The sequence below is a fragment of the Lithobates pipiens genome, unplaced genomic scaffold (genome assembly GCF_037356315.1).
Source record: "Lithobates pipiens isolate NorthernLeopardFrog02 unplaced genomic scaffold, aLitPip1_a1.2 Scaffold_27, whole genome shotgun sequence".
Lineage (NCBI taxonomy): Eukaryota > Metazoa > Chordata > Amphibia > Anura > Ranidae > Lithobates > Lithobates pipiens.
This window is the reverse complement of record NW_027507788.1, coordinates 111,568,320-111,596,082: the sequence shown is the minus strand read 5'-3', so window position 1 is coordinate 111,596,082 and position 27,763 is coordinate 111,568,320. Positions and strand designations below refer to the sequence as shown.

Genomic DNA, 27,763 nt, shown 5'->3' with positions numbered 1-27,763 from the left:
TTAATACTATTGTTTACCTAATAAAAACCTATTTCGACAAGCAGGTTATAATAATTGTCTGGCATTGTTTAAAGCAGTATTAAATGCAAAGCCACAAATGTAATATATGGCAGCTTACTAATCATTAGATGCGGTGGCTGCGTTTGTTTTCTTTTCTTGTTTTGGCTTTTTCTCCCTTTTTTTTACCTGGTGATCTGACCAGTAACACACCTTCTGTATTAGAATGTCCCCACTCTAGATGAAGGAGAACAGGGGGCGCCTTTGGACCGCAGCATTGTCAGCCTGCGCAGAGGGGAATGTTAGTACTAGCACTCTTGCTACTAGCAAGTTTAAATACACTAACAAATTGAAGCCAAACTCCAGCTAATACTTTATAAACAGTTAGAACAAACAGTCTTTTTCCTTTTGGGATAAAGTTTTTAAATAAATAAAAAAAGCTGATTATTGCAGGCATTCAGGCTTGTGTTAAATGGTTTGTCTCATTTCTGTAATTGATAGATCTCGAAGAGGGCTTGTTCTTTTGAAAAACAATAGGCTTACTGACCAGATCACCAGATAAAAATAGAAGAAAGAAAGCCAAAAATGAAAATGAATGCAGCCACCACATCTAAGAATTGCTGCAATTCAATGAAGGTTTGCTTTTAGGTTTAATACCAGTCTAATTAAAGCAGTTGTAGACTGCTGATTTTCCTTTTCAAAAGTTTTTATTAATTGCATGTTCAATGATATGAATAATAACAGTATATAGTATAGAATATTAACAACATAAGAAAGCTGATTAATATATAAACTGTGAATATAAAGATATTAATGTAATATGTAGTGTGAGTTTAAATACCAAAAAAAAAAATGCATACTGTAATATTGAGTAAAACCCTTAACCACTTCCCGACCGGCGCACGCCGATGTACGTCGGCAGAATGTCATGGGCAGGCAAATGGACGTACCTGTACGTCCCTTTAAATTTGCCGCCCTGCCATCAAGAGCTCGCTGCCGGCTGCGCGCTCACGTGCCAGTTGGGGCCCCCGTGAGTCCGGTCGCGGGTCCTGCCGACTTAATCGCCGTGGGGATACCCGCGATCATCTCACGGGGCTGCTGAACTAGGTGATGCCGTTGTAAACAGCATCTCCCAGTTCTCCCTAGCAACAAGTGACGCTGATCTCTGCTCTATGTGATTGGAGCAGAGATCAGTGTTCACTAAAAGAAAGCCCTGCCCCTAACAGTTAGTAACATGCCCCTAGGAACACTTAACCCCTACACTGCCACCCACTGGTTAACCCCTTCACTGCCAGTGTCATTTACACAGGAATCACTGCATTTGTATAGCACCGATTGCTGTATAAATGACAATGGTCCCAAAAATGTGTCAAAAACGTCCGATGTGTCTGCCATAATGTCACAGTCACAATAAAAATCGATGATCGCCGCCATTACTAGTAAAAAAATTATTAATAAAAATGCCATAAAACTATCCCCTATTTTGTAAACGCTAAAACTTTTGCGCAAACCAATCAATAATCGCTTATTGAGATTTTTTTACCAAAAATATGTAGAAGAATACGTATCAGCCTAAACTGAGGGAAAACATTTTTTTTATATATTTTTGGGGTGATATTTATTATAACAAAAAGTAAAAAATAATGCGTTTTTTTCAAAATTGTCACTCTATTTTTGTTTATAGCGCAAAAAATAAAAACCGCAGGGGTGACCAAATACCACCAAAAGAAAGCTCTATTTGTGGGGAAGAAAAAGGATGTCAATTTTGTGTGGGAGCCACATCGTACGACTGCGCAATTGTCAGTTAAAGCGACGTAGTGCCGAATCACAAAAAGTGGTCTGGTCTTAAAGTGGGGTACCCCCTAAAAAAAAAAAATTAAAAGTCAGCAGCTACAAATACTGCAGCTGCTGGCTTTTAATAATCGGACACTTACCTGTCCCGGGTTCCAGCGATGCGGGGGAACGAAGCCCCCCCCTCGCTCCCCGCTCCGCTCGCGGCGCCGTCATGCATACTGTGGGCACCCGGCTGTGGCTTCACAGCCGGGCACCCACTGCGCATGCGCGAGCGGCGCAGGGCGCCGTGATACGCCGTACAGTCACCTGGGACACGTGACAGGTCCCAGGTGAATGTGCGGCGCGAGGGGAAGTGATGTCACCAGCCCGGGCAATGAAGAAGGCAGACTACGAGGGACCCCCTAGCAACCGGTATTTAGAGGTGAGTAAAAATTTTTTTTTTTGCCAATTATTTTTTTTTGATTTTTTTAAAGAATTTTAAGTAGTTTTATTTTTTGGGGGGCAACTCCACTTTAAGCCAGCAAAATAGCCCGGGGCTGAAGTGGTTAATATATATATATATATATATATATATATACTGTATATTATAGTTATAGTAGAATATATATATTATAGTTTAATGGTAAATAATATTTATATTTGATAGAATAATGCATTTTAAAAGAAAGATAAAGTATGAAAAGTGAAGAATGAAAGAGGAGAAAAAAGGTAAAGAAGTCCACAGGGTCAACCAAAAAAACAGCTCATGTTACATTCCAACTACATAAATCAGCTACCATGGCAGAAGAACGGATTCATTAAATGTTGGTGGGAAGTGATCTTTTATCCAGGGGTACCATATTTTTTCAATTATGGGGAGTTGGTCTCTTTGAATCGCTATAATTTTAGCGTGAGACATGAAAGTGTTCAATCTGTTTTTTGTCTCAGCCATCACCAGAACAGGGGACCTCCATGCTCTTGAAATCGTTTGTTTTGCAGCTGTGAGAAGTTGAACAAATAGTTTGAATCGATTGTGTGTTATAAAATTTGGTTTCAGATTGAGTATTGCCGTGGTTGGATCTGGTTGTATTTTTTGTTTAAACATTCTGGATGCAATTTCAAAAATTTCTATCCAATAGGTTTGAGCTATTGGACAGGACCACCATATGTGTAGATGTGTACCCGGATCAGAGAAACCTCGGAAGCATTGAGCTGAATGGTTAGGTGCGAATTTGGCTACTCTAGAGGGTACCAGGTACCAACGAGTTAAAACGTTATAGTTAGTTTCTATTGCTAGGACATTAGGTGAAGATGATGTGGTTATAGACCAGATTTTCAACCAGTCGGCAATATCAAGAGATCGCCCTAGGTCTTCCTCCCATTTCTGCGCATAGGATGGTTTTTCCATTTCAGGATTGATAGAAAGTTGGGTGTATAGGGTTGCAATCATTCCTCTGGAGTGGGGATCTTTCATACATATAGATTCAAAGTTGGTAAATAGGGACATAGAGGTATAGGTATTAGTCAAGGGTGTGTAGAAGTTTTTTATTTGTAAATATCTAAATAATTCAGAATGTGATAAGTTATATTTATCACATAAGGTTGGAAAAGGGAGAAAAAAGTTGGATGTGACAAATTTATGTAACCTAAAAATGTCTAATGATATCCAGGCTTTGAATGATTTAGGGGTGATCCATGCTGGGTAAAAAGCCGGATTTTCAAGGAATGATGGTAAAGGATTATGTGGAGATTGTAGGTTATGTTTAAATTTAAGTTTATCCCATAAGGCTATATGATATTTGGTGATAGGATTGCGCAAACCCCGTCTGTCTTTGGGGTGAAGCCATAACAAGTCTGAGATTGAGAGAGGGTCACACTCTGATGCCTCTATGATCACCCATAAAGGGATTTCCTGTGCTGCATGGTATTTGGCAAGACTGGCAATATGTGCTGCTTTACAATAATTTGCATAATTGGGGAAGCCAAGACCTCCTTTTATTTTAGGGAGGTATAAAGTATTTTGGGGAATACGTGGTTTGGAGGAACCCCGAACAAATGTTGTTGTTCTTTTCTGGATTATTCTTAGATAGTAGGAAGGAATTTGGATTGGTAAGACTCTAAACAGGTAAAAAGTTTTGATACATTTGTCATTTTTTTTGCATTGATTTTACCTAACCATGACAATGGGAGGTTAGACCACTGTTCTAGTAAGGTTGTTATCTGTTTCAATATAGGGGGATAATTAGTCGAGAAGAGGTCAGAATAAGAGGCTGTCAAATGGATACCAAGGTAAGGTATTGATTTTTCCACCCAAGGGAATGGAAGCGCATTTTTTGCTGAAATAATTTCCATCTTAGAGAGGGTTATATTAAGGACCAGGCATTTCTTAGGATTGATTGAGAGGCGAGAAAATTACTCAAATTTATTGAGAGTGGGCAAGAGATTAGGACCTGATACTTGTGGTGATGACAGGAATAACAAAATATCATCTGCAAACATACAAATCTTGTGTTGATGTCCCCCTGTCTCTATACCAGTTATCGTTGGGTTTGTTATAATATGCTGGGCTAAGGGTTCTATTAAAACGGTGAATAACGGGGGGAGAGTGGACATCCTTCTTGACATCAAAAGAATCAGATATATATCTTGCATATTTTATGTATGCTTTGGGGTTGTCATAAAGTGCTGTGATCTATTTTATAAAATGTGGGCCAAAACCCCATTTCTGTAAAGTATATTGTAGGTATGGCCAGGATACGGAATCAAAAGCTTTTCTGATATCAAGGGAAAGGAAGCATGTGGGGATGTGTCAAGTTTTAGCAATATGCGCTAAGAGGACTGCCCGTCGTACATTATCACCAGCTTGGCGAGTTGGAATGAAGCTGTCATGGTTATGCAATAGAGTTTGTCTGCTTACCTGTCTCCATGTGTTCATCTCTAGAGACCAGCCGACCCTCACCTGACTGCCTTTGTAATCCATCCTCTGGCATGGCTCCAACCTAGCTCCTATCAGACAACTCTATATAAACCTGTGCACTGCAGGCCTACCCTGCTGATCAACCTTTGTGTGTTAGCTTCCTGTTACCTGCCGTGTGCTCTGCTGTTATTCCGTTACCGACTTTGGCGTGTCTTTGACTATCCCTGTTTGTCTGTGATCCTGACCTTTTGGCGTGTCCCTGACTATTCCTGTCTGCTTGTGGCCCCGACCTTGGCTTTGTCCCTCACCATCCCTATCCTCCTGTTGCCTACTGTGGGTGTGAGCTGGGGGACCCTGGGGGTCGCAACCTGGAGCCAGTTGCAGCCAAGTCCATCCTCACCACTCGAGGCTCTGGTGAACACCTGCTGGCTCTTAGACTCCGCGCCCCAGGGAATCTTACGCTCTAACCCCGGTGGGATCCATCTTGGTGTTCTGGCGGCGCTGCCTTCCTATCACCTTGACCCCCGTCCGCAGCAGTCAGCCGTAGGGTCCACAACCTTGCAGTGCACTCCTAATCCCTACGGTGTGCATCTGTCACCTGGCCTCAAGGTGACCTGACAGTTTGATCAGCCATGGACCCGGCTGACGTGCCGCTTCCTGCAGTCGATCCTTTGCAGGGCATAGTTCGGAGACTCGAGACCCAGGAATCTAATCAGACTCAGGTGATGCGATTCCTTCAAGATCTGGCTTCCCGCTTCGAACAGCTACAGGCTTCCTTGGGAACCCCGAACCTGCAGCCTCAAGTACAGTCTGCAACTGCACCTATCGCACCAGTCGCATCCATGCATTCATTATTACTGCCAGCTCCGTCCCGTTTCTCTGGGGACTCCAAGGCCTGCAGGGGCTTCCTCAGCCAATGCACCATTAATTTTGAGCTCCAGCTTCAAAACTTTCTGTCTGATCGGGCAAAGGTAGCCTATATCATTTCCCTCCTCTCCGGTGAAGCTTTGGCCTGGGCTGCTCCCCTGTGGGAGAAAAATGATCCGGTGGTTTCCAGCCTGTCCAACTTCTTGAAGCTCTTTCGTAATATTTTCGAGGAGCCAGCTCGGGTTTCCTCTGCGGCTAGTGCCCTTTTACGCCTTCGCCAAGAATCTTGTTCAGTGGGACAATATGCACTTCAGTTCCGTATCCTCACAGCTGAATTGAGCTGGAACAATGAGGCCCTGGTCGCAACCTTTTTACATGGCCTCTCTGACCGAGTGAAGGACGAATTAGTAGGAAGAGCTATCCCCGCCGGTCTGGACGATGTAATTTCCTTATGCAATCAGATTGACATTCGTTTCCAGGAGAGGTCCTTAGAAAAAAGATGCCAGCACCCCCTAGGTCCTAGTCAGCCTGAACTTTTTTCCCGTCGCCCTGTGGAGCATCCTCTGTCTGCTGAGGAACCCATGCAGCTGGGCCGGACCAGACTAACCCCCGAAGAACACGCTAGACACAGAACTCTGGGCTTGTGTCTTTATTGTGGGGGCAAGGGTCATTTTCGTGACTCCTGCTCGCTTCGTCCGGGAAACGCTCGGGTCTAATACATTTGGAAGGTGGAGTATTGGACCCAGAAACATCACCTTCTTGTCTTCTTCTTCCGGTGTTCCTCCATGTAGGCAGTTCTCCCCAATCGGTCCTAGCATATCTGGACTCTGGGGCTGCCGGCAATTTTATGGACTGGAGAACTGCTTCTTCTATGAAGCTTACCCTTTCTCCCCTCGCTACTCCACTGGTAGTCTCGGCAATTGATGGCACTGTGCTCCCAGGGGGCCCTATCTGTTTCCAGACACTACCTATTAGGATGTCGGTAGGGATACTCCACCAGGAGTGGATCTCCTTCCTCATCCTACCCAAGGCCTCTACCCCCATTGTATTGGGCCTTCCTTGGCTACAGCTCCACATGTGGACTGGGTCTCTGGGCAGATCCTGGCTTGGGGTCCTTCGTGTTCCTCATCTTGTCTTCTCAAGGTGACCCCCAAGGGGAAACTTCCCATTGCTAACACATCCGTATCGTCTGATCTTCCTGCGGCATACATCGATTTCCGGGATGTGTTCTGTAAGAAGTCTGCTGAGGTGCTTCCTCCCCACAGATCTTTTGCCTGTGCTATTGACCTTGTCCCTGGAGCAACCCTGCCCAGGGGTCGTACCCACCCTCTGTCCATTCCAGAGACCCAGGCCATGTCTGAGTATGTCGCTGAGAATCTGGAGAGAGGTTTCATCCTGAAATCCTCATCGCCTGCAGGAGCAGGGGTTTTTTTTCGTTGCCAAAAAGGATGGTACCCTCAGACCCTGCATCAACTATAGAGGTTTAAACGCAGTGACTATCAAATACCGATATCCCCTACCCCTAATATCTGAGCTATTCGACAGGTTGAAGGGGGCTTCCATTTTCACTAAGTTGGATCTCAGAGGTGCATACAATCTCATTTGAATACGGGAAGGTGACGAATGGAAGACTGTGTTTAACACTAGGGACGGGCATTACGAATACTTGGTTATGCCTTTTGGTTTGTGTAATGCTCCAGCTGTGTTCCAGAACTTTGTCAATGAGATATTCAGGGATCTACTGTACCAGTTTGTTGTCATCTATCTGGATGATATTTTCATCTTTTCCGAAAATCTGCCTGCTCACAGAAACCATGTACGCACCGTACTTCAGCGCCTTAGAGAGAACAATCTCTATGCCAAGATGGAGAAATGTTCCTTTGAATGTTCTGAGGTCCTGTTTCTGTGATGTTTTGTTTCTAGTGTGGGTCTACCCATGGATCCCGGAAAGTTCTCAGCCATTACCAACTGGCCCCTTCCCGCTAGTCTCAAGGCCAGACAGCGCTTTCTTGGTTTCACAAATTATTATAGGCAGTTCATAAGGAATTACTCTTCCATTGCCGCGCCTATTATCGCTTTTACCAAGAAGGGTGTGAATGCCAAGGACTGGCCTCCCGAGGCTGTCTCTGCGTTTCACGATCTGAAACAGGCCTTTGTCTCTGGACCTCTCTTGAGGAGACCAAATCCTGGGGACCCATTTTTTATTGAAGTAGACGCTTCTTCGATGGGGGTGGGAGCTGTGCTTCTTCAGTTCTTTGAGAAGAAACGTCAACCATGTGCGTTCTTCTCCAAAAAAAAATCTCAGGCAGAGAGAAATTATGCCATTGGTGATCGGGAATTTCTCGCAATTAAATTGGTGTTGGAGGAGTGGTGTCATCTCTTGGAAGGTTCCCCTCACTCCATAACGATCTTTACTGATCATAAGAATCTACAGTACCTACAGAATGCTAAACGTCTGAACCCCAAACAGGCCAGGTGGAGTCTCTTCTTTTACCCTTTTAAGTTCACGATTACGTACAAACCTGGTTCCTGCAACGGTCGAGATGATGCGCTCTCTAGGTCATTTGACACTTTGGACGAGGAGTCCAACCCTGATCCTGAGCCGTTCATTCCTACCTCATGCATTGTTGCCCATTCTACCACCCTGGAATCAAAAATTCCTCCTGGCAAGACTTTTGTTCCCACGGAGCTAAGAGCTAAGATCCTTCATTGGGGACATGATTCCAAGGTGGCAGGTCATGCTGGGTTCCTCCGATCCTTCCTGCTCATCAGTCGCCACTACTGGTGGCCTAATCTCCACTCGGATGTTAAAGACTACGTTAAGGCTTGTCACGTCTGTGCTCAGTCTAAATCTTCCACTCAAGTCCCTGCTGGTCTTCTCATGCCCTTGTCCATTCCTAAGGAGCCCTGGTCTCATATCGCCATGGATTTCATCACTGATCTTCCACTGTTGGAGAATAATACGGCCATTTGGGTAGTAATCGATCGGTTCTCCAAGATGGCTCATTTTGTTCCTCTTCCTGGTCTCCCTTCTGCCCCTGCCTTGTTTCCCATTTTTGTACGAGAGATTTTCCACCTTCATGGTGCTCCTTCTAATGTCGTTTCGGACAGGGGTGTGCAGGTTACTTCTCGTTTTTGGAGATCCTTTTGCAAATCCCTCGACATTACCTTGGATTTTACCTCTTCTTATCATCCCCAATCCAACGGCCAGACTGAGAGAGTTAATCAGGAGTTGGAGGTCTTTCTCTGTACCTTGGTCTCTGCCCATCATGATGACTGGGCATCACTATTACCGTGGGCTGAGTTCTCCCACAATAATCATGTTAACGTCAGTTCTCAGAAAACACCCTTTGTCACTGTTTATGGAAGACATCCTCAACTCCCTCTTCCCATGACCTGTTCTTCTGACATTCCAGCTTTGGCTACTGTTCAGGAATCATTCAATTCCATGTGGGCTGACATTCATGATTCCCTCCAGAAAGCTGCTAACAAATTCAAGAGTTTTGCCGACCGTCGCAGGCGTAGGCCACCTTCTCTTCAGCCAGGAGACAAAGTCTGGCTCTCCACCAGGAACATCAAACTCCGGGTTCCTTCTCTCAAATTTGCTCCAAGATTCATTGGCCCGTACACAATAATTTCTAAACTGAATCCGTTTTTTTTTCAAGCTCCAGATTCCCAAAAGCCTCAAAATCTCTAACTCCTTCCATGTTGCCCTTCTGAAGCCTTTAGTCCTCAATAAGTTCTCTCATCCTCTCTCTACCGTAGCACCGGTCTCTGAGGATGATCAGGAGTATGAGGTTAGCCAAATTTTGGATTCCCGACTCTGTAGAGGCATTCTCCAGTACCTCGTGCACTGGAAAGGTTTTGGTCCTGAGGAGAGGTCGTGGATTTCGGCTTCCGAGGTCTTTGCACCTCGTCTGTTGAGGAAGTTTCATTTGAAGTTCCCCTCTAAATCTGGTCCCAGGCGGGGAAGGGGGAGGCCTTGTAAGAGGGGGGTACTGTCATGGTTATGCAATAGAGTTCGTCTGCTTACCTGTCCCCATGTGTTCATCTCTAGAGACCAGCCGACCCTCACCTGACTGCTTTTGTAATCCATCCTCTGGCATGGCTCCACCCTAGCTCCTATCAGATAACTCTATATAAACCTGTGCACTGCAGGGCTACCCTGCTGATCAACCTTTGTGTGTTAGCTTCCTGTTACCTGCCGTTTGCTCTGCTGTTATTCCGTTACCGACTTTGGCGTGTCCTTGACTATCCCTGTTTGCCTGTGATCCTGACCTTTTGGCGTGTCCCTGACTATTCCTGTCTGCTTGTGGCCCCAACCTTGGCTTTGTCCCTCACCATCCCTATCCTCCTGTTGCCTACTGTGGGTGTGAGCTGGGGGACCCTGGGGGTCGCGACCTGGAGCCAGTTGCAGCCAAGTCCATCCTCACCACTCGAGGCTCTGGTGAACACCTGCTGGCTCTTAGACTCCGCGCTCCAGGGAATCTTACGCTCTAACCCCGGTGGGATCCATCTTGGTGTTCTGGCGGCCCTGCCTTCCTATCACCTTGACCCCCGTCCGCAGCAGTCAGCCGTAGGGTCCACAACCTTGCAGTGCACTCCTAATCCCTACAGTGTGCATCTGTCACCTGGCCTCAAGGTGACCTGACAGAAGCCCACTTGGTCTCTATGGATCAGGCTACCTGTAATTCTACTAAGGCGTTTTGCTAGGATTTTTGCTAAAATTTTAATATCTAAATTTAGAAGAGAGATGGGGCGATAGTTTGTACAAGATGTGTCATCGGAGGGCTTAGGGATCATGCAAATGATGGCCGTTAATGATTCTTGCCTAAAGGAATATCCGTCTAATATTGCATTAAAGGCTTCGGCTAAGATGGGAGAAAGGGTTTCTGTAAATGTTCGATAGTATAAAGCCAAATATCCATCAGGACCTGGTCTTTTGTTCATTTTTAATTCTTTTTTTTTTTTTGGTTCAATAATTTTTATTAAGAAATCACAGAATACAGATGATATAAGTCAACAATTAACTCAGCCATCACATAAGCACACATCTGTATGGAAATAACAGAGTAGGAAAAATAGAGTAACAAAATGTAAGCCGCAGTGACCAATATCAAGTACAAGGTGCAACAGCTTCTTACAGCAAATTATTTGTCACAAACAGGTTGGGCTTATATTAAATCCATGTGACAGGTGAAATCTGCCCAACACAAATGTTAAAGTGAAGGGGACAGGAAGAGAGGAGGGGGGGGTTTCATTTTTAATTCTTTAACCACTTCAGCTCCGGACCAATAAATACCTTAAGGACCAGAGGTCTTTTTGCAATTTCGCACTGCGCTGCTTTAACTGGTAATTGCGCGGTCATGCAATATTGCACCCAAACGAAATTTGCGTCCTTTTCTTCCCACAAATAGAGCTTTCTTTTGATGGTATTTGATTGCCTCTGCGATTTTTTTTTTTGCGATATAAATGGAAAAAGAGCGAAAATTTTGAAAAAAAAAGATATTTTCTTCTTTTTGTTATAAGAAAAATCGAATGAACTAAATTTTAATCATACATTGAGGGCAAAATTTATTCAGCCACATGTCTTTAGTAAAAAAAATGTCAATAAGCGTATATTTTTTGGTTTGCGCAAAAGTTATAGCGTCTACAAACTAGAGTACATTTTCTGGAATTTACACAGCTTTTAATTTATGACTGCCGATCTCATTTCTTGAGGTGCTAAAATGGCAGGGCAGTACAAATCCCCCCCAAATGACCCCATTTTGGAAAGTAGACACCCCAAGGAAATTGCTGATGGGTATGTTGAGCCCATTGAATATTTATTTTTTTTGTCCTAAGGGATTGAATAATGACAAAAAAAAAAAGAAAATTTTTTTTTTACAAAAAGTTGTCACTAAATGATATATTGCTCACACATGCCATGGTTATATGTGGAATTGCACCCCAAAATATATTCCGCTACTTCTCCCGAGTATGGGGATACCACATGTGTGGGACTTTTTGGGAGTCTAGTCGCGCACGGCACCCCGAAAACCAATCACCACCTTCAAGATTTCTAAGGGTGCAAATTTTTGATTTAACTCCTCACTACCTATCACAGTTTCGAAGGCCATAAAATGCCAAAATAGCACAAAACCCCCCAAAATGACCCCATTTTGGAAAGTAGACACCCCAAGCTATTTACTGAGAGGCATGTTGAGTCCATGGAATATTTTATATTTTGCCACAAGTTGCGGGAATATTACAAACTTTTTTTTTTTGCACCAAGTTGTCACTAAATGATATATTGCTCACACATGCTATGGGCATATGTGAAATGACACCCCAAAATACATTCTGCTGCTTCTCCTGAGTACGGGGATACCACATGTGTGGGACTTTTTGGGAGTCTAGTCGCGCACGGCACCCCGAAAACCAATCACCACCTTCAGGATTTCTAAGGGTGCAAATTTTTGATTTAACTCCTCACTACCTATCACAGTTTCGAAGTCCATAAAATGCCAAAATAGCACAAAACCCCCCCAAATGACCCCATTTTGGAAAGTAGACACCCCAAGCTATTTACTGAGAGGCATGTTGAGTCCATGGAATATTTTATATTTTGCCAAAAGTTGTGGGAATATTACAAACTTTTTTTTTTTGCACAAAGTTGTCACTAAATGATATATTGCTCACACATGCTATGGGCAGAAGTCAAATTACACCCCAAAATAAATTCTGCTGCTTTTCCCGAGTACGGGGATACCACATGTGGGGGACTTTTTGGGAGCCTAGCCACGTACGGGACCCCGAAAACCAAGCACTGCCTTCCGGATTTGAATATAAAATGCTACCAAAAAACCTGTTAGCGATGGCAGGGATCAGGCCTGACTCTGCGATCGCTGCAGTTATGTGTTTAGTGTTTTGTAAGTGACAGTGATCGATCGATACTGCACTTGGGTGGGCTGGGCAGAGGGGCAAAATGCAGGTGCCAGCAGGTATTTGGGCTGATCCCGCTAACAATGCGTTTTTTTGGAACCCTAAACTGCTGGGGACGCTAGTATAGATCTGATCAGATCAGATATTGATCTGTTCAGATTCTATACCACTACGGGAGGTGTATGCTTTGCGTGTGGGTGTTAGCGGTACTGGCACTAACCTAGCGCTGCCTGGGGCGACGCAGACCCTGACCCTAAAACCTAATTGATATCACCCGCCGGGTGATCAGGGGGTTAAACCTTTATTGGGTAATAAATGGTGGGTGCCCTGATGCTATAAAAAACAAACTAACCAGAGTCACCCGTAACACTTATACGGTGATCAGTGGTGAAAGGGTTAACTAGGAGCAATCAGGGGGTTCAAATTTTTATTAGGTAGTATATGGGGGTCCCTGGCGCTATATAAAAACCTGACGGGGAACCTAAATAACTAACTGGCTAACCAGCGTCACCAGTGACACTTATACTGTGATCGCTGGTGAAAGGGGGTGAAAGGGTTAGCTAGCAGCAATCAGGGGGTTAAAACCATTATTGGGTAGTATATCGGGGTACCTAGCGCTATAAAAACCTGGCGGTGAACCTAAAAAAATAACTAGCTACCTAGCGACACTAGCGACACTGATGCAGCGTTCAGAAAAATTATCGCTTAGTGACACTGGCAAAAGGGGGTGAAAGGGTTAACTAGCGGAAATCAGGGGGTTAAAACCATTATTGGGTAGTATATCGGGGTACCTAGCGCTATAAAAACCTGGCGGTGAACCTAAAAAAATAACTAGCTACCTAGCGACTGTAGCGACACTAATGCAGCGATCAGAAAAACGATCGCTTAGTGACACTGGCAAAAGGGGGTGAAAGGGTTAACTAGCGGCAATCAGGGGGTTAAACCCATTATTGGGTAGTATATCGGGGTACCTAGCGATATAAAAACCTGGCGGTGAACCTAAAAAAATAACTAGCTACCTAGCGACACATGCAGCGATCAGAAAAATGATCGCTTAGTGACACTGGCAAAAGGGGGTGAAAGGGTTAACTCTAAGGGCAATCAGGGGGTTAAATCTTTATTGGGGGGTGATAGGGGGCTACCCTGGACCTAACACTAACTGTCCTGACAGTTTTTACTGTCACAACTGACACTGAATGCATTGATCAGTAAAGAAATGATCAATGCAATCAGTGACACTGTGACTGGGGGGGGAGGGGGGGCGGGGGGGGGATCGGGGGGCGATCGGGGGGGGGATCGGGGGGGGGTTTGTGTGCCTGTGTGTACCTACATGTCAGTGTAGTGTTGGTGCACACTTACTTTTACTCTTCTCCTCGTAGTCCGGTCAAAAAGACCGCCCCGAGGAGAATGGCATCACTTCCTCCTTCCTGTGTAAACAATACACAGGGGAGGAAGCTTCTCATTGGCCAGGAGCGATCCAGAGGGGGTGGCCGAAAACCAACGGCCATCCCCTCATCACGGAGCGCTCCTGGACCGAATCGGACCGCTGTAACCAGCGGGAGGGGGTCCGATCGGGCCCCCCACCCGCTGGAAGGCAATCACGTAGATGTACGTGATTGTGCCTGCCTGTGCCATTGTGCTGACGTACATTGGCAATACGGCGGTCCTGAAGTGGTTAATAGAGTTGGCTCCATCGACTGGCGTAATAGGTTCTTCAAGTAAACTTTTTTGGTGTAGACCGCTGATTTTAAAAAAAAAACCTTCAAGGCAATGACATAATGTGCTAGTATGCATTGCACACTTGCACATTATTAAAAATACTCACCTTGGAACGAAGCCCTTCAGCTCTGTAAAGTCACCGCTGAGAGGGCTGACATGTTCCCCTGTCTTCCGGGTTCATAAGCTCTAGCTATGTGACAAGTTTAGGAGATATTCACAGTACCTACAGGTAAGTCTTATTATAGGCTAACCTGTAGGTACAAGTGGTAGTTCAGAGTTTACTACAACTTTAAGAGTTAAAGGTGCATTTGCATGGGCAATTAACACACACCCTGCAAATTCCAGGGGCAAGAATTTGTGCATTCCTGCAGTTGGAATGCCAGAAATTTAGGTGGTGCGCAAAAAACAAAACAACTGTAAATGAAAAGAAAAGTGCATGTGAAAGAGCACTTATGCCGCGTACACACGATCAGACTATCCAGCGGACCAGAGTCCGCCGGACAATCCGCCCGTGTGTGGGCTCCGGCGGACTTAGAAAGAAGTTTTGACTCCGGCCGTTTGTGCGCTAGTCCGCTGGACTTTTGAAATGAACGGACTTGCCCACACTGACAAAAGTCCGCTCCAGGTAGACGGGACTAGCGCAGGAAGTCAATGTCGCCGCCTCCATCGGCGAGATTGAAACCTCGCTGGCCCCGTCACCTGGTATGGACTTAAAGGAGAAGCCCTACACCCAAAAAACGGCGTGGGGTTCCCCCCAAGTCCATATCAGACCCTTATCTGAGCATGAAGCCTGGCCCGTCAGGAAAGGGGGTGGGGACGAGCAAGTCCCCCCTCCTGAGCCGTACCAGGCCGCATGCCCTCAACATGGGGGGAGTGCTTTGGGGAAGGGGGGCCCTCAGATACTGGCCCCCCACCTTATGTGAATGAGTATTGGGGTGCCATGTACCCCTAACCATTCACCTGGTGAAAAAAAGTGTAAAGAAAAAAACACAACACATGTTTTTAAAATAATTTATTGGACAGCTTTGGTGGTCTTCCGTCTTGAGGGGTCTTCTCGCCGGACTCCTCCGATATCTTCTGCTCTTTTGTTAGCTCTTTTACTAGCGGAGGAGCTGGGCTTTCTTCTTCATCGTCGCCACCGCCGTCTGGGGGTCTTCTTCTGACTGCGGGGGTCTTGTCCCCCTCTTCGGTTCTTCTAGCTGGGCCTCTGCTATCTTCTTATAGCTCTTTTACTAGCGGTGGCACGGTCTTCTGTCACCTTCTTCTCTTCTTCCAACTTCGGGGGTCTTGTCCCCCTCTTCGGTTCTTCTTGCCAGGCCTCCGCTTTCCTTTTCCAGCTCTTTTACTAGCGGTGGCCTGGTCTTCTATTGCCGCCGCTTCCTCTTCTCCTCTTCTTCTTCCTTGAGATGTTGACTCAATGCTCTCTCTGGCCGCAATGACAGGGATGCGTTGTGCAGCGACTTATATAGGGACAAGGGGCGGGGTCACCCGGTGATGTCACATGGTGACCCCCCTTATGATATCACAGTCCCAGCATCCTCCGGGACTGTGATATCATAAGGGGCGGGGTCACCATGTGACATCACCCGATGACCCCGCCCCCTGTCCTTATATAAGTCGCCGCACAACGCGTCCCTGCCATTGCAGCGAGATGGAGCGTCGAGTCAACATCTCAAGAGAGAAGAAGAGAAAGCAGCGGAAACAGAAGACCGGCCACCGTTAGTAAAAGAGCTGGAAGAAGAAAGCGGAGGCCCGGCAAAAAGAACCGAAGAGGGGGACAAGACCTCCGAAGTCGTAAGAAGAGAAGAAGGCGACAGAAGACCGGGCTACCGATAGTAAAAGAGCTATAAGAAGATAGCGGAGCCCCGGCAAGAAGAACCGAAGAGGGGGACAAGACCCCCGAAGAGGGGGACAAGACCCCCGATGTCGGGAGAAGACCTCCGGGCAGGGGCGGCAACGAAGAAGAAAGCCGGGCTCCTCCGCTAGTAAAAGAGCTAGCAAAAGAGCAGAAGATAGCGGAGGAGTCTGGCGAGAAGACCCCTCAAGACGGAAGACCACCGGAGCTGTCCTAGAAATTATTTTAAAAACATGTGTTGTGTTTTTTTCTTTACACTTTTTTTACCAGGTGAATGGGTAGGGGTACATGGTACCCGAATACTCATTCACATAGGGTGGGGGGCTGGTACCTGGGGGCCCCCTTATTAAAGGGGGCTCCCAGATTCCGATAAGCCCCTGCCCGCAGACCCTGACAACCAATGGCCAGGGTTGTCGGGAAGAGGCTCTTGTCTTCATGAACATGGGGACAAGGTGCTTTGCACCCCCCCATGTTGAGGGCACGCAGCCTGGTATGGCTCAGGAGGGGGTGGGCTGCTTGCTCGTCCCCACCCCCTTTCCTGACCGGCCGGCTGCATGCTCGGATAAGGGTCTGATATGGACTTTGGGGGGGACCCCACGCTGTTTTTTCGGCGTAGGGCTTCCCCTTTAAATCCATACCAGGTGACGGGGCCAGCGAGGTGTCAATCTCACCAATGGAGGTGGCGACATTGACCTCCTTTGCTAGTCCTGTCTACCTGGAGCCGCGTTCAAAATGAGCAGACTTTTCTCTGTGTGTGGGCAAGTCCGTTCATTTTAAAAGTCCGGCGGACTCCCGCCAAAGTCCAGCAGTTTGTCCACTGGACCTAGTCCACCAGAAAAGTCTGGACGTGTGTGGGCAGGTTAGCTCATTCGGAAAGTCCGGCAGACCTCCGCTGCAAAGTCTGGCATTAGGGCTTTGTCTCTAGTCCATGTTCTGAAGAGGTAAGACCCTTCCCTGACCTCTCTAAGCTCAAGGCTCCTGACCGGTATCTGTGGTCCATCTAGCCCGAAGGCCTGGCAGACCTCTCTCCTCATGGCTAGCCAAAGCTGACCAAAGAACTGCTGCTGCTCAGCCTATACAAAGCAATGACAGCTATCCATGACTGTTCACACACAGCCAGCAATTATCTGCAGTTAGGGACAGGTGATCATGGCCGGACGCAGTCTGTGAATACCTCCTTATTTTGGCAAAATACCTTGTAGTTCAAGTCCCTGTAATTCCCATTCAGTTTCCAAACTCAGTGCACTACCAGTTGCACTATTTGAAGAAAAAAAGACAGTGTTGTTTTGACAAATATCCATTGCTGTAAGTACTGTATACTTCAAATAAAGGAAACTTACCCTATTTGTACTAGCAGATTTAGATACACTAACAAATTAAAGCCAAACTCCAGCTAATATTTTATAAGTAGTTACAGCAACAGTTCTGTTGCTTTTGGTATAAAGTTTTTACATAAATAAAACCTAAAGATTTTAAGCTTGGTGTGATGAAAAACATAAAACTTACTGCCTAGATCAGCAGGTGAAAATAGAAAAAAGAAAACCTAAAATATAAAAGTAATGCAGCCAAAGAATTGGTAAGCTGCAATATAATAAATGTTTCCTTTTGGGTTTGATACTGCTTTAAGGTGAAAGTATATTTACCCATGAAATGTCATCTGAATTATCTTTAAATATTTTTGGCTTTTTTACTGTGCAATGCCCAAAATGTGACTTTTTTTTTCTCATTTGGAGTGACACCTGTGGAGCTCTCCTTCGCTTTCCCCTTTTGCCTATTCGCCTTGTGGGTCCCCATACAGACACCCAAGGGTGTCCATGGGGCCATCCCCACTTTGTGGGGATAGGTACAGAGGCCCTCCTGAATCATGGGGGGCACCCATGCACGGCTGTCTTCAGGGAATGCATTTGGCTTGGGGGTTCTGGCTTCCTGCCGTTTTGTGTTCTGTGGTAGTTTGCTCTTTGGGGGTGTTATTCTGTGGATCCTGCCCCTAGGGGTGTGGGTGTGGTTGACTCCCTCTTTGCTCGATGGCGCTTGCCGCAGTCTATGGCATGGCTTGGGATCTTGGAAGCCCCCCTCATCACGTGGCCCCTCCCCTTTATGTTTGTGTTGCGCCTGATGCAATGGGGAGGGGCATATATGGACCCACGTGGTGGCAGCCCTGTTGTGGGGATCCATGGGAGCCTCACACCATCAGGACAGGACATCAGGTATATTTGCTTACATCAGTGACTCTGGAAACCACATAGCCATCACAGTAAATATAATGGTGGTAAATCTTTGTTCTATCTCTTGTAGACAGCTTCCTTTAAGTCTATAAATGGTTGAAAGGGCCTCTTTCCCTTCCTCTCTTTGGAGTCACGTTGACCCATTGTTGGGTTCTATTTTAAAATGAAGGCAAGTATATATATAGTATGAAATTCTAGCAACATGGCAGTTTGTGCTCTACTATGAATGGCAAATGATAGGGCTTTATGTGTGTATTTTTAGAACTATGAAGCGGTCTCCTATATAGTTAGATCACTGATGTCGACTGATGGATTCTAAGGCTCCCAGTTTATTTAAATCTAAGGAAAACTCAGGTTGAGTAAGTTTAATCTGTGATGATAATTTTATAAATTTTTTTTATTCTTCTTTGTCTCTACCATCCATATTGGGATGAGTTAAAGAGAATTTACAAGGATATCTTATATTAGCATTGACAGGTTATACTCTGAGCTGTACTTGACTTTATCCACCCATATCTCAGAGACTGTTGCTGATCGGATGCATGGCATCACTGAATCTCACTCCTTGATTTTTGTTTTTGTTCATGATAAGTTTGATTGATGCTTATGTCCATACTTTTAGTAGATGAAACGTCATGTTTTTTCCTGAAGAAGACATATGGCGAAACATGTAGAATTTTTAACGTGGATATGCAGTGAATCAATATTGCCAATAAGGTGTTTTCGTACACCTATGGATATGGTTGTATTGTACACATTGGTTTTATGATATTGTTCATTTGAATAAAATATATATTTTTATAATTATTGTCTATGTATTTATACTTTAGTGCACCCATAAAGTCCCATATTTCCCAATTTCTTGTATAACATATAAGGGATGTTGGTGCCATACTTAATGAAATCATTGATACTGGGCTCTGACCACATATTTTTATACAGTGCCTTGCGAAAGTATTCGGCCCCCTTGAACTTTTTAACCTTTTGCCACATTTCAGGCTTCAAACATAAAGATATAAAATTTTAATTTTTTGTGAAGAATCACCAACAAGTTGGACACAATTGTGAAGTGGAACGAAATCTATTGGATTTTTGAAACTTTTTTAACTAATAAAAAAATGAAAAGTGGGGCATGCTAAATTATTTGGCCCCCTTGCGTTAATACTTTGTAGAGCCACCTTTTGCTGCAATTACAGCTGCAAGTCGCTTGGGGTATGTCTCTATCAGTTTTGCACATCGAGAGACTGAAATTCTTGCCCATTCTTCCTTGCAAAACAACTCGAGCTCAGTGAGGTTGGATGGAGAGCGTTTGTGAACAGCAGTTTTTAGCTCTTTCCACAGATTCTCGATTGGATTCAGGTCTGGACTTTGACTTTGCCATTCTAACACCTGGATACGTTTATTTGTGAACCATTCCTTTGTAGATTTTGCTGTATGTTTGGGACCATTGTCTTGTTGGAAGATACATCTCCGTCCCAGTTTCAGGTCTTTTGCAGACTCCAATAGGTTTTCATCCAGAATGGTCCTGTATTTGACTGCATCCATCTTCCCTTCAATTTTAACCATCTTCCCTGTCCCTGCTGAAGAAAAGCAGGACCAAACCATGATGCTGCCACCACCATGTTTGACAGTGGGGATGGTGTGTTCAGGGTGATGAGCTGTGTTGCTTTTACGCCAAACATATCGTTTTGCATTGTGGGCAAAAAGTTAGATTTTGGTTTCATCTGACCAGAGCACCTTCTTCCACATGTTTGGTGTGTCTCCCAGGTGGCTTGTGGCAAACTTTAGACGAGACTTTTTATGGATATCTTTGAGAAATGGCTTTCTTCTTGCCACTCTTCCATAAAGGCCAGATTTGTGTAGTGCACGAATGATTGTTGTCCTATGGACAGACTCTCCCACCTCAGCTGTAGTTCTCTGCAGTTCATCCAGAGTGATCATGGGCCTCTTGGCTGCATCTCTGATCAGTCTTCTCCTTGTCTGAGCTGAAAGTTTAGAGGGACGGCCAGGTCTTGGTAGATTTGCAGTGGTCTGATACTCCTTCCATTTCAAAATGATGGCTTGCACAGTGCTCCTTGGGATGTTTAAAGCTTGGGAAATCTTTTTGTATCCAAATCCAGCTTTAAACTTCTCCACAACAGTATTACGGACCTGCCTGGTGTGTTCCTTGGTCTTCATGATGCTCTCTGCGCTTTCAACAGAACCCTGAGACTATCACAGAGCAGGTGCATTTATACAGAGACTTGATTACACACAGGCGGATTCTATTTATCACCATCAGTCATTTAGGACAACATTGGATCATTCAGAGATCCTCGCTGAACTTCTGGAGTGAGTTTGCTGCACTGAAAGTAAAGGGGCCGAATAATTTTGCACGCACCACTTTTCAGTTTTTTATTTGCTAAAAAAGTTTAAATTATCCAATAGATTTCGTTCCACTTCACAATTGTGTCCCACTTGTTGGTGATTCTTCACAAAAAATTAAAATTTTATATCTTTATGTTTGAGGCCTGAAATGTGGCAAAAGGTTGAAAAGTTCAAGGGGGCCAAATACTTTCGCAAGGCACTGTATATCTGCTTTTCCTACTTCCTTCTCAGTGTTGCTTAGGGATCACTGTGCTCTTTATGGAATTCACCTTGGCTCCTTCTATTGCCTTCTTAATGCTTTCTCTGGGATCAATGTGGCATGCTGTTTTTCATTTCAGTCTGCTGCTTTGCTCTGTTTCTAAGGGGAACGCTGCCCAGTCAGACCACTGATTGCTTTTAAGGTAAAAGGATTAGGTAAGTAGTGAAGATATTGAGAAAAAGATAGCTAATATCTACAGCCCTGTAAGGACCTCAAGATGGAGGGAGGCCTCTAAAGGTCACTATCTCAGAGAAGACATCTAGGCAATGTTGATGAAGGTCATCATCTCATCTCTCATCATCATTGCTCCCTGTCTACAAACATCACAATTTACCAGGCCTAATATTTGCTGCATTTGTGGTGGAAAGTCATTGCTTGGCAAGGTAGTATCTCAAGTCTGCCTGGAGCAAGCAGCATACAGCCCTGCAAGGACCTCAAGATGAAGGGAGCCCTATAAAGGCCAAAGCAGTCACCATTTAGGGGCAGACATCCAGGCAATGTTGATCAAGGTCATTAACTCACCTCTCATTATTATTGCTCCCCATTTACAAACACCACAGGTACCAGCCCTATTGGTTGCTGCACTTGTGGTGGAAAGTCATTGTCTGACAAGCTAGTATGTCAAGTCCACTTGGAGGAAGCGACAGCAGACAAAGAAGGGCATGTCAGGAAAGTAATAGCCTTGATTAAAGGATTGGTCAAGGAGTCGATACATGAAGCCTGTACTCCTCAGTCAGTAGCTGAATTGCCTAGCACTTCCAGCCAGAGCCAGTAGGTGGTGTGCAAATTTGAAAGCTTGTCAGATGACAAAGGCATTAAAGGGGCGACAAGCTTTGATGTTTGCCCAATAGAGTCTTTTGCAAGGGAAGTTAAGGATGCAATAGCCTGGGGTGAAGTGGAGGAAACTCTCCACAAGGTTATAAAATAATAATTTCCCTTCATTGAATGACTGGAGGAGTTAACCCAGGAAGAATGGAAGGAGTCAGAGAAAAAGGCCTTTATAAACAACATATGATCAAAACTGTATCCCCTGAAAATGCCAAAGATCAACCTGCTGCTGTCTGCTTTGATGGTGGACATATCATTAATGTGACTGGCAAGATACGTCACCTTGTGGTTACATTCAAGGAGGCTCTAGTCAGCAAATTAGATCTAGATCTGAAGTGGTCCTATCTACTGTAGCAGACCAGCAATAAGTAGTCCCTATGCAGAGTGAGTCTAATGGGAGTCGTTTTATAATTAGAAACCAGCTGCTGCATGGCTCTTATGAGGAACGTGGCAGGGTCTGCATCCCTTGAGACATGATTTCCTATTGGGAGTATCTTACCAAAAACTACATTTTTGTTGCAATGGATGCCAAAAATCTGACTTGTATCTTAGTGCAGGCATCTGGGAAAATCAGTGAGCCAATGGCACAAACAGAAAATGATGTTTCTAGGGGCGTTCTGTACACATTTTATGTATTAAACAACTCCAGATAGCCATATTGTATTGCATTTTACAGAAAATTACAGCCCTGCAGATTGAAAAGGAAAGTGGAGTTACCCTTTAAAGAAGCCCTTCTGGAGGAAGTGAAGTGAGACAAGGTGGTAACAGCTTTGTAAGAGCTCAAATTGTTGGGAGACTCTGTGGGGGAGGTGTCAGTAGACGTCAATTGAGGTTTTTCATGTTTTTCATGATGTTGCCAGCAGTCAGGCAAGGAGGGTGTTGTGGCTGAAACCATGGTCTAGCCTTTTAAAAAAACTGATGCAAGATACCAGATGGCAGATCCAATCTATTTGAGAGTAAACAAGATACAGCTATCTCAAGGGTGACCATTGGCAGGTCAGGGCAGATATCATCTGACAAAAAACAGAAAGGTCCAGCATTCAGGTGGCAACTCCCAGGAAGATACGAGGGGGCAAAATCCTACGGACTGGGAAAAGATTACTAAAGGAACTGGAGAAGTACCCAATCTTCATTGTTGAAGCCTCTAAGGCACCTGTCCTGGGAGAACAGCAAAAGGCATTTTAAGGGTGCACTTATCCAGGGGGTGCCTGTGTGAAGCTTTACACACATACCTGGATAGAAAATATTCATGATCAGTGGGCCACATCAGCTATATTGGTGTGACATTGGTGGAAGTTTAACGGATGCCCACCTTCCAATCTCTTCCAGCCAGCCAGGCTACTGGATTTGATTGAAAAGTAAAACATTCTAGTGCAGTTTATAGCCCAATTAAATTTTAAAAATTTGCAATCGTGAAGGTTCCAAGTGCCAAGAGGAGGTGAGGACTCAGTTCACCTGTTTCAAGTAAAAAAAATAAAATAAAATAAGTCAGGCAGTCTGTGCCCAGTGCCAAACTTGAAAAAACTCTACAAGCACAGAAAGATGGAGTCATGCAAGATAGAGACTAGAGATGAGCCGAACACCCCCGGTTCGGTTTGCATCAGAACATGCGAACAGGCAAAAGATTTGTACGACAATTGAACAACATCTATGGGACATGAACATGACATGAACATGAAAAATTAAAAGTGATAATTTTAAAGGCTTATATGCAAATTATTGCCATAAAAAGTGTATGGGGACTCGGATCCTTTCCAAGGGGACATATATCAATGCAAAAATAAGTTTTAAAAACTGAAATTTTTTCAGGAGCAGTGATTTTAATAATCCATAAAGTGAAACAATAAAAATAAAATATTTCTTTAAATATCGTGCCTAGGGGGTTTCCTTAGTATGCCTTTAAAGTAGCAAATTTTTCCCATGTTTAGAACAATACCACAGCAAAATGATATTTCAAATGGAAAAAAAAGTAATTCAAAACTGCTCGTGGCTGTAATGAATTGTCGGATCCTGGCTAATCTAGATAAAAATCACTGACAAAAAAATGGCATGGGTTCCCCCCCAGTCCATTACCAGGCCCTTTGGGTCTGGTATAAATATTAAGGGGAACCTCCGTGCCAATTAAAAAAAAAAATGTGTGGGAGTCCCCCCAAAATCCATACCAGGCCCTTCAGGTCTGGTATGTATTTTAAGGGGAACCCTGCACCAAAATGTAAAAAAAGGCGTCCCAAAAAAAATCCATACCAGACCCTTATCCGAGCATGCAGCCTAGCAGGCCGCAAGAAAAGGGGGGATGAGAGAATGCCCCTCCATCTGAACCATACCAGGCCACATGCCCTCAACATGGGGAGGATGCTATGGTATCCCCCAAAAGCACCTTGCCCCCATGTTGATAGGAATAAGGGCCTCATCCCCACAACCCTTGTTCGGTCAAGGTTCTGCAGCTCTTACAACTGGGGCTGGACAGGGGCCTAGGTTCAAATATGTTTAAAGTTCAAAGTTCAGCTGTCAGGTCACCTGAGTCCAGGTGACAAATGCACACCATTGGAGTCAGGAGTGCACTAAGGTAGTGATCACTACAGCTGACTGCTGCAGATGGAACTCTGGGTGGTTCAGGAAGGCAGGTCCACTGGAGCACCAACACAGATCCCATTGGGAGCTAGAGCATAAGATTCCCCAGGGCACGGATTTTAAGAGCCAGCGGGTGTTCACCAGAGCCTCTAGTGGTGAAGATGGACTGCGCTGCAACTGGCTCCAGGTTCCTGTTGAGACTAGGATGAAGCCACACTGAAGGAAGATTACTTAACAATGCAGGTGTGAGAGTGCAAGCCCTAAGGCTGATACACAGACCAGGTAAGAGACAGACAGGGCATAAAAGTATTACTGCAGAGTCATGACAGTACCCCCCATCTTACAAAGCCTCCTCCTCCTTCACTTGGGCCCAGGCTTGGAGGGAAACCTCAAATGAAACCTCCTCAAAAGACGAGGTGCAAAGACGTCAGATGCAGGGATCCAAGAACTCTCCTCAGGACCAAAAGCTTTCCAGTGCACAAGGTACTGAAGACTGCCTTTACAGACGCAGGAATCCAGAATTTGACTAAACTCGTACTCCTCCTGATTATCCACAGAAACTGGAACTGATGCAGGGAGAGGACGAGAGAACTTATGAAACGTGAAAAGAGTTTGAGATCTTGAGGCTTTAAGGGATTTGAAGTAGTTTAAAACAAACTGGATTTAACTTAGAAATGATGGTGTACGGGCCAGTGAATCTTAGGGAAAATTTTAAATTATTATTTTATAACCTTGTGGTGGAACCTGGAGCTTGATGTTCCTGGTGGAACGCTAGACCTTGTCTCCAGGCTGTGGAGAAGGCGGCTTATGCCTACGATGGTCGGCAAAACCTTTAAATTTATCAGCAGTTGCCCGGAGGGAATAATTAACATTATCCCAAATAGAATTGAATGATTGCTGAACTGTAGCCAAAGCTGTAATAGGACATGGGAAGAGGGAGCTGAGGGTGTCTTCCATAAATTGTGAAAACCGGTGTTCACATGGTTGTTGTCAGCTAATTCTGCCCATGGGAGTAAAGAGGACCAATCATCATGATGAGCAGAAACTAAGGTGCGGAGAAAGACCTCTAACTCTTGATTAACCCTCTCAGTCTGTCCATTGGATTGAGGATGGTACGAAGAGGAAAAATCCAAGAGAATATTGGGGGATTTGCAGAAGACTTTCCAAAAACAAGATGTAAATTGGGTGTCAGAAACAATATGGGAAGGAACCCCATGGAGGCAGAAGATCTCTTGAACAAAAATGGGAACCAAAGCATGAGCAGATGGGAGACCAGGAAAAATAACAAAATGAGCCATCTTGGAGAACCGATCGATTACCACCCAAATTACCGTATTATTCTCAGACGGTGGAAGATTGGTGATAAAGTCTATGGCTATGTGAGAGCAGTGAATGGGCAAGGGCATGAGAAGACCAGCAGGAGCCTGCGTGGAAGATTTAGACTGGGCACAGACATGACAAGCCTTAACGTAGTCTTTGACATCTGGAGGTTAAGCCACCAGAAGTGGCGACTGATGAGGAGGAAGGCTCGAAGGAACCCAGCATGACCTGCCACCTTGGAGTCATGTCCTCATTGAAGGATCTTAGCTCTTAGCTCAGTGGGGACGAAGGTCTTGCCAGGAGGAATTTTTGACTCCAGGGTGGTAAAATGGGCAAGGATGCATGAGGTAGGGATGATTGGCTCCGGTTCAGGGATAGGCTCCTCATCTTGAATGTCAAAAGACCTAGAGAGTGCATCAGCCCCACTGTTGCAGGAAGCATATTTGAACGTAATGGTGAAGTTAAAACGGGAAAAGAAGAGACTCCACCTGGCTTGTCTGGGATTCAATCGTTTGGCATTCTGTAAGTACTGCATGTTTTTATGGTCAGTGAAAATTGTTATGGAATGTGGGGAACCCTCCAAGAGATGATGCCACTCCTCCAATGCCAATTTAATCACAAGAGGTTCCCAATCACCAATAGGGTAATTCTCCACCTGAGAAAAACGCACATGGTTGACGTTTTTCCCCAAAGGATTGAAGAAACACAGCTCCCACCCCAGTTGAGGAAGCATTCACTTCAATAAAAAATGGATACCCAGGGTCAGGTCGCCTCAACAAAGGTCCAAACATGAAGGCCTGTTTCAAATCATGAAAGGCTGAGACAGCTTCAGGGGGGCACTCCTTGGCATTAGCACCCTTCTTGGTCAAGACAATAATAGGCAATAGAGGACTAATTCCTAATGAACTTCCTGTAATAATTTGTGAACCAAAGAAAGTGCTGTGTGGCCTTGAGGCTGGCAGGAAGAGGCCAGTTGGTAATGGCCGAGACCTTTTCAGGATCCATATGAAGACCAAAGTTAGAGACAAAGCATCCTAGAAACAGGACTTTAGAACATTCAAAAGAACATTTCTCCAGCTTGGCGTACAGATTATTTTCTTGAAGGGGCTGAAGTACAATCCAGACATGGTCTGTGTGAACAAACAGATTATCCGAAAATATGAGAATGTCATCCAGGTAGATGACAACAAAAAAGAACCCTGCTTCCGCAGGGGATGAGGATTTCCGGATGAATGCTTTTTATAGATTTTCTGCAACATACTCTGACATGGCCTGGGTCTCTGGGATAGACAGGGGGTAGTTATGACTGTTAAAATACTGTTTTTATGGTATTATTACCTATATTCTGTAAATTATATTAATGAGGAAAATTACAAGAAAGTCCATTCAGTAAGTGCATTCAGTTCTTGTATAAAAACTCAAACATTTATTTAATAATCAAATAACAAAATTTTACAAGAACAATATGAAAATGTAGAATATAAAAATAACATCAATAATGTATTATATTCTTAAGATGAAGATTGAATCAGATGTGTGTCTTTGTGTGCGTGTTTGTGAACCTTTCTCGTGGTGTGTCTGAAGCAAAAACTGTCTGCTTCACAGTGATTCTGTTTCTAGCTTTTACTCCTATAATTTGACTCATCCTTCCTAAAAAGGCTGGTTTAAAGTTCTCATTTGTCTTACAGTAATACAGAAAACGCAAGTTTTTACCCCCTCACATAATGGTGGCAGTTTCTCAGTCTCTATGCATTGGCATTCCTGAGGAGTGGGCAAGAAAAAATATGTGAAAAAATTAAAAGTATACAATATAACATCTAGTTCAAATACTACATAAATCAGTACGTATATTATATTCATTGAAAACCTAATGATCGTATTAATATCCTATTCAATAAATATTGTAATATAAAGAAGTTATATTCTCTAATATACACATACTTATGCATCTTAAGAAATGTAAAACCTTTATTCTTCCCTATGGGGGAAGGTGGGGGAAACCAACTTAAGATTCTTAAATACTAACACATAGGAATGCTTATGAAGCTTATACCAATATGTATACCTTTACAAGTATAAGAGTCTAGATAATTTCACTTTTTCCATAACTAAAAGATGTAAATACAGTGCCTTGCGAAAGT

General features: G+C 44.4%; 1 long non-coding RNA gene across 1 annotated transcript in view; it reads left to right on the top strand.

The window, feature by feature from the left end:
- Positions 1–4,005: 4,005 nt before the first annotated feature.
- Positions 4,006–27,763, top strand: part of LOC143934075 (uncharacterized) — a 49,038-nt gene continuing 25,280 nt past the window's right edge. Inside the window, exon 1 of the long non-coding RNA XR_013263206.1 lies at positions 4,006–4,059. This is a non-coding gene — a long non-coding RNA (uncharacterized LOC143934075). The remainder of the gene's footprint in view (positions 4,060–27,763) is intronic.